The sequence below is a fragment of the Xyrauchen texanus genome, chromosome 49 (genome assembly GCF_025860055.1).
Source record: "Xyrauchen texanus isolate HMW12.3.18 chromosome 49, RBS_HiC_50CHRs, whole genome shotgun sequence".
NCBI lineage: Eukaryota > Metazoa > Chordata > Actinopteri > Cypriniformes > Catostomidae > Xyrauchen > Xyrauchen texanus.
The window spans coordinates 20,349,958-20,364,708 of record NC_068324.1 but is presented as its reverse complement, the minus strand read 5'-3'; the positions used below and the strand labels follow the sequence as shown (position 1 = coordinate 20,364,708).

At 44.9% G+C, this 14,751-nt stretch overlaps 1 protein-coding gene across 1 annotated transcript in view; it reads right to left on the bottom strand.

Annotated features, from left to right (window-relative positions):
- LOC127640162 (N-acetyl-beta-glucosaminyl-glycoprotein 4-beta-N-acetylgalactosaminyltransferase 1-like) overlaps positions 1-14,751 on the bottom strand; it is a 251,321-nt gene that overhangs the window by 92,526 nt on the left and 144,044 nt on the right. The gene's annotated exons all lie outside the window — the stretch shown is intronic.

Here is a 14,751-nt window from a genome sequence, read left to right as displayed (position 1 = left end):
GCTTGACATAAGTCATTATGCGGCAAGATAATTATGCTTTTCCGCAAGAGACGTGCTGCTGCTACTGAACAAAATCACTTAACCCTTCCTTCTTAAAGCAGATGTAGACAAGTGGAGCTGGGGAGGAGGAGGGTGAAAGCTATGGAGGCTGCTGAACTTGAATTAAAGCCATAGAGGTGAGTGCTTTTATATAAGTTTTTACAGAAGGGTGTAATTGCCTGATTGGCTTATGTAGAGGCATGTCAGGAACTAAACCTATTGGCTTGCGTTATGTAGAGTTTCCTAACTGAACTTAATAGAACATTTCTCAAACTTTTTTAAAATGTGAATGCAAGCAAGTCAAAGTAAATCTGAAATAATGAAAACAACTCTTCTTACCTTACATATAGTATATGTTATGCCCTTTTCCTGCTGTCCTTCAGTTTTATGGTGTGTTTCGCTCTAATATAATATATCACTCTTGAGCTTTAATGATAATCAAATTCCAATATACAAAGGCAAATGACTTGATTTAAATATACTTCATAATATCAAGACTATCTTTCTCTATCACTTGTTGACATATTATTAGATTCATAGGCATTAAGTGTCCTATCCACTTAAAAAACAGCTTGATATATTTTTAAATGCAATTTAATTCATTATTCATATTGTAATGATGACCATGCCAGAGCTTGATATGCACATGCTCAAGGAGCATTATACGCATATGTGTCGATTTAGAAGCGTCACTGTTCAGACCAGTATCTGATTTGGGCTACATTTAAAATTTTATAATAAAAACCAAACCAAAAATAAATAAATCACATTTGAGCCGAAAATCAGATTTGGGCCACATTCAGCTGCAGTGTGAATGTAGTCTTGGACTATAAACTTCAAAAAACAGGCTTGCCTAAAAAATAATAAAAAACGAATGGTGGTTGGAGAACTTTCTGCTAGTAAGTGGCCTGAGTTAATCAGAATTCCAAATAAAAAATTCATGGGAAGCATATAATCCCTCGAATTACTAACTGTAAGAACTTTTTTTAATCCAAAAATATAACATTAAGCCAATAATGCACCAACCAAATCTAGTTTAGTTTAGTTTAGTTTAGTTTAGTTTAGTTTAGTTTAGTTTAGTTTATTAAGATCCCCATTAGCTGCCGCAAATACAGTAGCTATTCTTCCTGGGGTCTATAGACTTCAACACATAATTTTTTTTTTCTTTTAACATAAAACCATACATTATATAGACAAAAAAGGAGTGTACACATTCATACATAACAATACAAAAAAAAATCACAATACACAGTTACAGCCCTACTACTATAGGGTTCATAATTTTCACAATGTTTTTCCTCTTTTCAACCATCATATCAAAAAAAACAACACAAATAAAATAATTACAGTTATTCAAATGTAAATAAATAAAGTCTTAATCTTTTACGAAAATTCATTGCATTCATTCCCAAAATCAAAAACTGCGGAAGAGAATTCCATACCACCATTGCTCTATACAGCACCGTCTTTTGTATAAGGTTAGTTCGACACGGAGGTAACAAAAAGCGACTCTCTGTTGACTGACGAGTGGAATATTGATGCACAGCACTAAAAAAAGACAGTCTGCTATATAGTATTTCTGGCATTTTTGTAACAATAATTTTCCAACAAAGTTAACAATGCAATAATTAATTCTACTAATTACACTTAGCCAAACTAACCTAGTATTCAGGTCTCTAACACTTGTCCTGAAAGGGCAACTTAAAACTACCCGAGCTGCTTTATTTTGAGCAACTTGCAATTTTCTTAAATTCATTTCAGTTGTACTTGTTGTTCAATTGTACAGATAATTGAACAATAATCCAAATGTGATAGAACTAATGATTCTACTAGTATTTTCATCACTCGATTTGGAATAAATTTTCTACAATGCTTAACAACTGCCAGACTCCTGCCCATTTTCAATAATATTTGATTTATATGACTATTCCAATTTAACAAATTGTCAACAGTCACACTGAGTAGCTTTACCTCCGTGACCTGTTCTATTACAATACCCCCCACAGTCAGACTCAACACAAGCGGATCTTTTAACAAATACTTGGATCCTAGAACCATACATTTACTTTTCTCTGCATTAATCACCATTTTATTGTCCCTAATCCAATTTTCAATTAGTCTCAGTTCAACTTGTAAAATTTAATTAAGTTCAACAAGGGTTTGCGCGGATGTATAAATTGTAGAATCATCAGCATATAGAGCCATGGTGGAATTCTCTAAAACAAAAGGCAGATCATTTGTAAAGATAGAGAATAAGAGTGGCCCAAGGCAACTCCCTTGTGGCACACATTCAAGAGTCTGTATATCAGAATTACTCCCATTAAATGTTACAGTAAATTCCCTATTGGCAAGATAACGACTCGGTTACTAACGTAACCTCGGTTCCCTGAGAGAGGGAACGACTATTGCGTAAGTAGCTTACGCTATGGGAACACTCCGTTTCTCGAGAAATATTGAAGTCTTTATGTAAAACGCATTGCAGCTGCACAGCAGACAGTGATGAGCAAAGCAGCTCGGTCATTGGCTGTGCTGCGGCAACTGCTCGAACCAATGACGGGGCGATTTAGAACGCGCCACCAATGGGGCGCGCCCGCTTCAGCGCTCATAGCCTGCTGAAATTAGCATATGAGGGCTATATAATGAGCATCCCGTCATTCCGGTTCTTTAGGTTCAATCGACTGAAGCGACTGACCAAGCACAGGCACGGCAGCTTACGCAATAGTCGTTCCCTCTCTCAGGGAACCGAGGTTACGTTAGTAACCGAGTCGTTCCCTTATCGAGAGGTCTCTCCTATTGCGTAAGTAGCTTACGCTATGGGAACCCCATGTAAAACGGCGTGCGTGCTGACTTCGCTGTATAAAGCCAGAGGCGGGTGCCTGAGCCTTAAAGCAAAGTGATGTTCCACGAGCCGGCCAGAGGCGAGCTATTTAGTGGGGTATGACAGGGCACCCTTACCTACAAGGTGGGGTGCTCCTTGTACAAACACAAACACATATCTTATGTACTGAGTTTTTATGTACTGGTACGCATAATAAACTCTCTAAGCCGGTCAGAGACGGACCTTATAAGGGAGGAGATAATGCCCAGCATGTACATACTGCAGTTCATTCCACAGTCAGACTGATAGAATGTTGGAATGTAGTGAGGGGACCTGTAGGTTATAAAATCTGATAAATGTCGAAGGCGAGGCCCAGCCTGCCGCCGCACAAATATCTTGAATGGGTATCCCACTCGACCATGCCCACGAGGAGGCCATGCTCCTCGTAGAGTGAGCTCTGACGCCTAAGGGGCATTGAAGGCCCTTGGCCTCATAAGCTAGCGCTATAGCATCCACTATCCAGCGCGATAGTCGTTGCTTTGAGACAGCGAGACCCTTAGTTCGGCCGCCAAAGCATACGAATAATTGTTCCGTCTGTCTGAACAGGGCAGAACGTTCCAAATCTACTCTGAGCGCCCTGACCGGGCAGAGTAAGTTTGCGTCGTCCTCGTCTGCTGAAGACGATAGCGCTGCCAGAGATATCACCTGTGCTCTGAAGGGTGTAGAGAGCACCTTAGAAATGTACCCGTGCTTTGGCCTAAGGACAACTCTGCAGTCGTTAGGTCCAAATTCCAGGCAAGCAGCGTTGATGACAGCGCGTGCAGGTCGCCTACTCTTTTAACTGAAGCGAGAGCCAGCAAGAGCGTGGTTTTGAGCGAGAGCTGCTTGAGGTGCACGGCTCGGAGAGGTTCGAACGGGCACCTTTGAGTGCGTCCAGGACCGTGGCCAGGTCCCAGATCGGCATCGAAGGTGGGCGAGGAGGGTTCATCCTCCTAGCGCCTCTTAGGAAACGAACAATCAGATCGTTCTTTCCCAATGAATGTCCTTTATCAGGATTGTGTGACGCTGCTATGGCAGCCACATAGACTTTGAGCATGGAGGGTGTGCGGCCCGCCTCCAGCAGCTCCTGCAAAAGGCAAGTACACTCGGTATCTTGCACGTTTTGGGGTTCAAGCTCTTGGTATCACACCAGTCACTGAACACTTTCCACTTTTGGGCATACAAGCCTCGTAGGGGGCTCGTGCCTCAGCAATGGTTTTCAGAACTCCACTGGGGAGGTTCTCGGGAACCCGCTGAGGGGCCATGCATGGAGGGCCCACAGATCGGGCGGGATGAAGAATCATCCCGCTGGCCTGTCCGAGGAGGTCTTGCCTCAGCAGAATCGGCCATGGGGCAGATTGCATCATCTGTACCAGCTCTGGAAACCACGCCTGGTTTTTCCAGAGTGGGGCTACCAGGAGCACTGCACATTTCACCTCCCTGATCCGACTGATGACCTGAGGCAGCATCGTGATCGGGGAAAAGCATACAAGGGGCTGCTCGGCCAGATTTGGGCGAAGCGTCCGTGCTTTTTGAGAAGAAGAGAGGGCAGTGCTGCGTTTTCCTTGGAGGCGAAGAGGTCGACCTCTGCCTCGCCAAAGGTTCGCCATAACCACTGAACCGTCCGAGGGTGGAGAGACCATTCTCCTGGGAGAACTTTGTCTCTGGATAGCATTTCCGCTCCTTGGTTCAGGACGCCTGGCACGTGCGCTGCTCTTAGCGAGCGCAGGTGGTGTTGTGACCATAGGATGAGCTCCCTGGCCATAGAGTGCAGGGAGCTCGACCTGAGTCCACCTTGGCGATTTATATACTGAAACTACCGTCATGTTGTCCGCTCGGACCAGGACGTGTTTGTTTTGCAGGTACGGACGCAGGGCTCTGAGAGCCAAGGCGACCGCTTCATTTCCAGACAGTTTATATGTAGGCGCTTTTCCGGTTTGACCAAAAACCGGAAACAGGCCTGCCCTCGTAAAGGGCCCCCATCCTATTTTGGAGGCATCTGTCGTGATCATTTTTCTCCGCGTATTCACGCCCAGACTCACGCCGGTTTGATACCATTTTATGGCTTTCCAGGGCGTCAGGGGTTTTATACTGCCGTGATTCGCTCTGATCAAAAAGTGGCCTGAGCGCCACGCGTGAGAGGGACGCCGCTCTTGAGCCAGCGCTGGAGAGGACGCATGTGCAACAATCCTAGCTGGAGTACAGCTGATGCCGAGGCCATGAGGCCGAGCATTCTTTGAAATCGCTTGACGGGGCGGCGCTACCGCTTTGAACGATGTTGCAAGGCGCCGAATAGAGAGCGCGCTCTGATGAGAGGCGCGCTGTCATCTGCACTGAGTCTAGCACTATTCCCAGAAAAGAAATATTCTGGCTGGGGATAGCACGCTCTTTGCAAAATTTATTCTCAGACCCAGGCATTGTAAATGGCTGATAGTCCAAGATCTGTGTGTCATTAACTGAACCTCTGATTATGCTATGATTAGCCAATCGTCGAGGTAATTCAGTATCCGCACTCCCGCTGTCTCAGGGGAAAGTGCTGCATCCATACATTTCGTGAATGTACGGGGGCCAATGATAGGCCGAATGGTAGAACTGTGTACTGGTATGACTGTCCCTCGAAGCTGAATCTCAGAAAAGGCCTGTGATGAGGCGCTATCGGGATGTGAAAGTAAGCATCTTTCAGATCCACTGATAGAAACCAATCCCCGGGCGTAACTTGCGCGAGGATATGTTTGGTTGTTAACATTCTGAACGAGCTGAATCATTAACGCTTTGTTCAGATGTCTGAGATCCAGGATGGGGCTGAAGGCCACCGTCCTTTTCGGGACGAGAAAATAGCGGCTGTAGAAACCCGCCTGCTCAAAGAGGGAGGAACAGTTTCTATAGCCCTTCTCTATCAGTTTGAGCACCTCGGTGCGTAGAACATGTGACACATCTTTCCTCACTTTCGTCTCGACCACCGCTGAAAAGCGGGTGGTCTGCGAGCCGAATTGAAATGAGTATCCATGTTTTATTATGTTCAAAACCCATTTCGGCATGTCGGGATTTTTTCCCAGGCTTCTGCTCGCGACAGATATGGGCTGAATGCCGGCTGGGGGTGTGTCGTAGTGACGTATGGGCCCCGCCGGCAAATCGCTTTGTGCTAACACAGAATCTACAGCTCTCAGAGGCGCAGGTGCGCGCTGAGCAGCTGTATTGAGTGCCGAGTGCAGAGGTGCATGTGAGAGTACAGGCACATGCACTATTTCCGAAATGCCGACAGCATGAGTGCTTGAAACTGTATGAACAGTGTTTTGAAGTGGGGGTGCATTCATCATTATGGGCACGCGTGCCACGTTCATAAAGCTTTCCGCATTTAGCGGGGAGTTTCTTAGCTCGCGCATTACATCTGTGATGTTTGCGGCATAGCTGTTTGAAACTGTGTGTAGGGGTGCGTGCAATGCAGCAGGCACACGCGCTACACTTATAGCACTTCCCGTTTTTACTGGGGAAGTGTTTATAACTTTGGGAACAGTGCTTGTGTGTAGCGGTGCATACATGACAATAGGTACACGATCTACAGTGAGGAAAATAAGTATTTGAACACTCTGCTATTTTGCAAGTTCTCCCACTTGGAAATCATGGAGGGGTCTGAAATTGTCATCATAGGTGCATGTCCACTGTGAGAGACATAATCTAAAAAAAAAAATCCAGAAATCACAATGTATGATTTTTTAACTATTTATTTGTATGATACAGCTGCAAATAAGTATTTGAACACCTGTCTATCAGCTAGAATTCTGACCCTCAAAGACCTGTTAGTCTGCCTTTAAAATGTCCACCTCCACGCCATTTATTATCCTAAATTAGATGCACCTGTTTGAGGTCGTTAGCTGCATAAAGACACCTGTCCACCCCATACAATCAGTAAGAATCCAACTACTAACATGGCCAAGACCAAAGAGCTGTCCAAAGACACTAGAGACAAAATAGTACACCTCCACAAGGCTGGAAAGGGCTACGGGAAATTGCCAAGCAGCTTGGTGAAAAAAGGTCCACTGTTGGAGCAATCATTAGAAAATGGAAGAAGCTAAACATGACTGTCAATCTCCCTCGGACTGGGGCTCCATGCAAGATCTCACCTCGTGGGGTCTCAATGATCCTAAGAAAGGTGAGAAATCAGCCCAGAACTACACGGGAGGAGCTGGTCAATGACCTGAAAAGAGCTGGGACCACCGCTTCCAAGGTTACTGTTGGTAATACACTAAGACGCCATGGTTTGAAATCATGCATGGCACGGAAGGTTCCCCTGCTTAAACCAGCACATGTCAAGGCCCGTCTTAAGTTTGCCAATGACCATTTGGATGATCCAGAGGAGTCATGGGAGAAAGTCATGTGGTCAGATGAGACCAAAATAGAACTTTTTGGTCATAATTCCACTAACCGTGTTTGGAGGAAGAAGAATGATGAGTACCATCCCAAGAACACCATCCATACTGTGAAGCATGGGGGTGGTAGCATCATGCTTTGGGGGTGTTTTTCTGCTCATGGGACAGGGCTGACTGCACTGTATTAAGGAGAGGATGACCGGGGCCATGTATTGCGAGATTTTGGGGAACAACCTCCTTCCCTCAGTTAGAGCATTGAAGATGGGTCGAGGCTGGGTCTTCCAACATGACAATGACCCGAAGCACACAGCCAGGATAACCAAGGAGTGGCTCTGTAAGAAGCATATCAAGGTTCTGGCGTGGCCTAGCCAGTCTCCAGACCTAAACCCAATAGAGAATCTTTGGAGGGAGCTCAAACTCCGTGTTTCTCAGCTGACAGCCCAGAAACCTGACTGATCTAGAGAAGATCTGTGTGGAGGAGTGGGCCAAAATCCCTCCTGCAGTGTGTGCAAACCTGGTGAAAAACTACAGGAAACGTTTGACCTCTGTAATTGCAAACAAAGGCTACTGTACCAAATATTAACATTGATTTTCTCAGGTGTTCAAATACTTATTTGCAGCTGTATCATACAAATAAATAGTTAAAAAATCATACATTGTGATTTCTGGATTTTTTTTTTAGATTATGTCTGTCACAGTGGACATGCACCTATGATGACAATTTCAGACCCCTCCATGATTTCTAAGTTGGAGAACTTGCAAAATAGCATGGTGTTCAAATACTTATTTTCCTCACTGTACATGTTTGGGACATCCAGCCTGAGCTGGGGAGGTGTTTGGCACTGTTTGGACAGTATTGATATGTGGGAATGCGCACTTTAGTGTGGACATGTGAACCCCTAGTGACACAGGCAGAAAATGACTCTTTTGGTGATTTCTGTGTGTCGCCGTAAAACGGCGTTTGATTGCAGGTGAGCGAAGTTTTATGACTGGCCCATTGACTGCTGTATAGACATTTCCAGCCGCCTGTAAGGGGACTGGGTAATGTTTTGAATGTTTGAGAGGAAGCAGTCCGGCATCTGCGAGACACGTACTTCCTCTTTTCCTTCCTGCTGCTAGGAAGACTTACGAGGCTCCGAATTCAGGGTGATTCTGGGTCGAGGGCCTCGTTACTCCTGCGGCTTTCTTTGGCCAGCGGAACGCGAGCGGCGTCGAGCGTCCTTCTCCGGTCTGCTCTTAGGCTGAGAGACGGGTGGCTCTGCCCTGGCTCGCTGCTGCTGCTGGGGCGGTTTTTGAGATGAGCTGGAGCGCTTAGGCAGGAAGTGATGCATAGCTTACGAATCTTTTCGTGCCGCAGTGAAGCGCTCCGTGAAATCTCTCACCGTAGATCCGAACAGGCCGCTCGGAGTGACAGGCGTGTCAAGGAAGGGTGCTTTATCCGCGTCCTTCATCTCCGTTAGCGTTAGCCACAGGTGGCGCTCAGGGATCTACCAAGTTAGCCATGGCCCGCCAATGGATTGGGCGGTGGCTTTTGTGGCTCGCAAGCTACGCCCGTAGCGGTGCGCAGGTCCTTAAAAGCATCAGGTTCAGGTCCAGACTCGCCCATAGAACGGAGAAGTTTGGCTTGAAACACTTGTAGAACCGCCATCGAATGCAGCGCTGACGCAGCTTGACCGGGCGGCGGCGTATGCGCCGACCGGTGAGAGCTGATGTGGTTCTGCACGGCTTCGATGGGTGAGAAGCTCTGGTCTTCCATCCAGCGGTGGAGGGTGGGCATAGATGGTTGGCCACAGTCTCCTCTAGGGGCGGAGTTGCCTCGTAGCCTCTTTCTCTTGCGCCGCCCACTGAGGAGAGCGAGGAAGAGAAAGAAGGCTTTAGGCGAGCCGAAAGCGGGCTTTCCACGACTTTGTGAGCTCGTCGTGCACCTCAGGGAAGAAAGGAGAGGGTCTCTGTCGGGGCCTGCCGGCGCTCTGCAGGAACCACTCGCCCAGCCGGCTGCGGGTGGGTTCTTCCGAGAAGACCAGTCGAGCCCGAGGTCTTCCACGGCCTTGGACAGGATACGGACGATCTCCGAAGTCCATACCGGTGCCCGCCGTGTCCGCTTTGTAGATGGCGCTGGGTCGAACGAGCCCGCCAGTCGCCAGATGCAGCGCCAAGAGAGAGGCTGTCATCCTTTCGATCGTCGCCCCCGATCGCCGAACGAGACGAGACCCACCGCTGTTGGAGGGGTGCAGGCCCGCCTCGTGAAATGGACCGGCTGCGGGAGACATTTAGTAGCGGCGATGCACGCGGGACTGAGCCGGCGTGACATCACCGGGTGTTCTGGCAGCCTCTGTGAGCGGCGCTTTTCTTGCGCTGCTCGAACAGAGGTGGCAGCATCGGGGCAGCTGGCTCGCTTGCGGTGAAATCGGCAAAGCGAAGCGCATACCGGCGAGGCCCAAGGAGTCGCATTCAGGACATCCGCCCTGAATGAGTGCAGCTTCTGCATGGTCCAGACCCAGGCAGCGCAGTGCAGAGGACGGTCGATCTCCGCTGTGAAGAGGGTCTCTGCACGAGGCGCAGGCTGAAGGCATTTACAACAACGCTTTGAAAATCACTCTTTAATTCTAAAAAGCGCCGGGGCTTAACGCTTGCAGAAGAAAAAGGATATGCGACGCGCGCCGGATGGCGTAGCAGAAGGCTTTGAAGGCGGCTGAAGGTGCCGGCGTCCTCTCAGCAGTCCCGCTGTATGCGTGTCAACGGCGGCGAAAGACTCCAATAATCCGGAGGATCCAGCGAAGAGAAGGTCTTCGCTGAAGGAGATTAAATCTAAAGAACCGGAATGACGGGATGCTCATTATATAGCCCTCATATGCTAATTTCAGCAGGCTATGAGCGCTGAAAGGGGGCGCGCCCCATTGGTGGCGCTGTTCTAAATCGCCCGTCATTGGTTCGAAGCAGTTGCCGCAGCACAGCCAATGACCGAGCTGCTTCGGCCATCACTGTCTGCCGTGCAGCTGCAATGCGTTTTACATAAAGACTTCAATATTTCTCGAGAAACGGAGTTTTCCCATAGCGTAAGCTACTTACGCAATAGGAGAGACCTCTCGATAAGGGAACTATTAATCCATTCAATAGCAGATTTTTCAAAACCATAACAAATTAACTTTTCCAACAAAATTTCATGATCAAGTACATCAAAAGCAGCACTCAGATCTAACAATACTGTTCCAACAATCTTTTTATTTTCAATATCTTTTATCCAGTCCTCAGTTATCTGAGCCAAAGCTGTTGTTGTAGAATGTTCCTTCCTATATGCATGCTGATAAACAGAATTTAAATTATTTATACTAAAATACAAACTGATTTGATCAAAAACAATTCTTTCCGTAATCTTACTCAGAATAGATAAAATACTAATAGGTCTACTATTTTTTCCCGACAGTGGTTCTTTATTATTCTTTATAAGTGGCATAATTTTAGCTACTTTCCAACTAGTAGGACAAATACCTTTCTCTAAACTTAGATTTATTATATAACTTATAGGCCTAGCAATTACATCAGCTACTAATTTCAATAATTTTGCATCAAGGTTATCAGCACCTGATGGTTTCTCTTTAATTACTTTTAATAAATTCTCAACAGTAGTAGTACTTACTCTTTCAAAGTCAAATTTGCATGTTTTATTTCCCATTATTTTATTACATATTGTTCTATTATTTAAATAACTTTTTTGTTTCAGATTCATACCTTGTCTTAAAGTTGAAACTTTATTCTTGAAATAAGAACTTAAATGATTTGCAATATCACTGGGTTTAGTCAAAAAGGATCCGGCAACTTCAATAAAAGATGGCACTATTTTAGTTTTTCTTCCCATTATTGTATTAAGCATACTCCAGATTTTATTACTATCAGATTTTGCCTATTTGATCTTATTTTCATAATAATTTCTTTTTTTTGTTCTGTTTAATTTAGTAACAAAATTTCTTAATTTCCTATACTTATTCCACAGGATACTGTTTCCTGATGTGATAGCTTCAGTCTTTAATTCATTTCTCAGCTTAATGTGATCCTTAAGTTCTAAATCTACCCAAGGAGCAGCAATAGTTCTCACAGTAATTCGTGTCAATGGCGCATATTTATCCATGATTGGCATTATTGAACTAGTAAAAGCCTCTAAGGCTCTATTAGGATCATCCTCAACTAATATCTTTAACCAATCAACATTTCTAACTTCTTCACAATATTCATTTTCATTAAAATGTTTAAATATCCTTTTAACAATCATTTTCTGCCCTGATTTGGGAACCTTAGTTTTCCTATTAATTGAATCTAAATTATGATCACTAAAGCCTACAGGCCTAGAAAATGCTTTTGAACATAAGTCTGCGGCATTTGTAAAAATTAGATCAATACATGTAGCTATTTTTGTGCCATCAGATCTATAAGAAACTCTAGTTGATTTTTTAACAACTTGTGATAAATTACAGATCTCTGCTAATGAAAGCAACTTATTTTTTAACGAACAGTTTTTCAAATGCCAATCAATATTCAGATCTCCTAAAATATATATTTCATATTTTGTATCACAAACTTTGTCTAACATAGTACAAATCTTATCTAAATAAACTATGGGTACATTAGGTGGTCGATAACAAACACCGATTAGAACAGGCCGAAGATGTGGTAACTGTACTTGTAACCACAAAGCTTCTACACCCACACAACTAAAATCATTTCTAATTTTTGCAGGTATTTGATTTTGAACGTAAATTGCAACCCCACCACCATATGCATTTCTATCATATCTATACAGATTGTACCTATTTATATGCAATAATGAATTGTCTATATTTGTATCTAAATGAGTTTCTGATATTGCCAGAATATGCAGATTATTATTTATTAGTGTTTCTGAAATATCCTGAATCTTATTTCTCAGACTACAGACATTTAAATGTGCTATGCGTAACCCTTTAATATTTAATCCATCTTTTACCATAACCGTTGTATCTGATTGAACATCTGTCAATAGTAGAGCTGTACAACAACAAAAAATAACATCTAACAGAAAAACATACAAACAAAACCACATACAAACATACACACCCACACTTATACACACCCCACTTGTCAACATTTATGAGCAAAACTAATTGGCAGCAACGCCATCTCCTGACATAAACATAAATTATATTCACATTACTCTGCTGAAACGAACACATAAACAAACTTATAATCATTTACCGTAATTTCCGGACTATTGAGCGCACCTGAATATAAGCCGCACCCACTGATTTTTAAACAAAATATGATTTTGAACATAAATAAGCCGCACCTGTCTATAAGCCGCAGGTGCCTACCGGTACATTGAAACAAATGAACTTTACACAGGCTTTAACGAAACACGGCTTGTAACAAAAATAAATAGGCTTTAACGAAACACGGTGCGGCAGCAGGGGCATGGTCAAGCGCCCGTCCGGGAGAGAAAAGCTGTACCCTTAAGGGCGCTTACACCTGAGCTAAATGATGTCTAACACCGGTGTCTAATTTCAGTAAGCATGGGGAGAGCAGCATAAAAAGGCAGCAGCCACAGAGCTGAGAGAGTGACACACGTCAGTCTAGTGTTGGCGCATAGAAGAATTGAGAAACTTTATAAAATTCATTGTAAACATTGCTGTGGCCATTAAAAGCCTTACCTGGAACGTCAAGTGCCCTGCTGAAAACTGTCACACTGGTGCCCGTGTGACAGTTTTCCCAAGAAGGACACGTGAAGCAGGGCACTTGAAATTAGACACCGGTGTTAGACATAATTTAGCGCAGGTGTAAGCTCTTACAGCTTTCTCTCTCGGACGCTGCACCGCTGCCACACACGGCTTGTAATAAAACATTTGCAGTAAACAGTAGCCTACCAAGAAAGTCATTGGTCACTATCTTCCTCGTCCTGTGCACTGAAACCACTGAAGTCATCTCCTTCGGTGTCGGAGTTGAATAGCCTCAGAATTGCCTCAGCTTTAGTTGTCTTTTTGCACTGAGTCAATTCCTCACGCTGCTGTTTCCAACGTCTTATCATCGACTCATTAAGACCAAGCTCCCGTGCAGCAGCTCTATTTCCTTTTCCAACAGACAGATCACTCGCCTTCAACTTGAAAGCTGCATCATATGCGTTTCTCCATGTCTTTGCCATGGTGAGGGTGACAACATTACTACCGTAATCAGAATGATGGGAAGTTTGAGCGCGCTCGATTTAATCTAAACAGTAAACAAAACAAGTTGTTTGACCTTAACCCGTTCGGCAATTTCATTGGTCTAATGAAAGCTTCACGCCGCCAAAAAACTGAGCACGTCACAGAATGTTTTTTATATATATATATATATATATATATATATATATATATATATATATATATAAAATTTGAAAGCGGAAAAATCCATATATTAGCCGCGTCATTGTATAAGCCGCGACTTTCAAAGCGTGGGAAAAAAGTTGCGGCTTATAGTCCGGAAATTACGGTAGTTATTATGAAATATTCCGTTCTACAGTCTCACAAAATTCTTCCTGCTACCTCTTATCGAGCCTCTTCCTTGTCTTGTTTTTCCAACTCAGGCTCTATGACCGTCTTTAGATATGTCTCTGCAGCTAGATGGTTGGGAAACTTTTTCGTATCTCCTTTGAAAGTCAGAATCAAGGTGGCAGGGTGAACTATGCCATGCTTAACTCCCGCACTCCATAGTTTCTTCCTCACGTCCCGAAAACTCGCTCGTATTTTAGCCATCTCCGTCGAGATATCTGGAAATAAGCGAAGTTTCATTCCGCGAACCTCTAGTACCCTTTCTTCTTTCGCAATCCGCACAATCTCATCTCTCACCACCAGCCTCTGCAGTCTTACTATCATTACCCGTTGCCCAGATTTACTCTTAGATCCAACACGATGGATCGTGGTCTACTGCTGCAAACCAATCTTGATGCCGGATGCAAGTTAGAATGTGTCTTTGCGTGAGCATTTTGAATGAGAGTTTGTGCAAGGTGCGGTTGAAAACTCGCAAGTCCAAGATCGGTCGTAAGCTGCCGCATTTCTTGGGTACGATGAAGTAAGGGCTGTAGAAACCCTTCTTCATCTCAGCTGGAGGGACAGGCTCTATCGCATCTTTGAGTAAAAGGGCCGCGATCTCCGCACATAGGGTGTTGGCGTCTTCGCCGTGCACCGATGTAAAGTGGACACCGGTGAAAGTGGGCTGGGGCCTGGCAAACTTAATCGCGTAGCGGAGTCGGATGGTCCTGGCCAGCCAGCGCAATGGGTGGGGAAGTGAAAGCAATGCGTCCAAGCTCCGTGCGAGGGGCACTAGGAGGACAACCGCTTTTGACGTACCTGGCGAGGCTTCGTAGCGGAGGCAAAATCGCATCCCGAGTTTTTGGTGCTGAGAGAAGGCTCGAAGCACTTACCTCGCTCCGCGCACCCAGCAGAGGGCGGGTTAGTAACTGAGGAGGAGGTCCCGTGTAGGCATCCT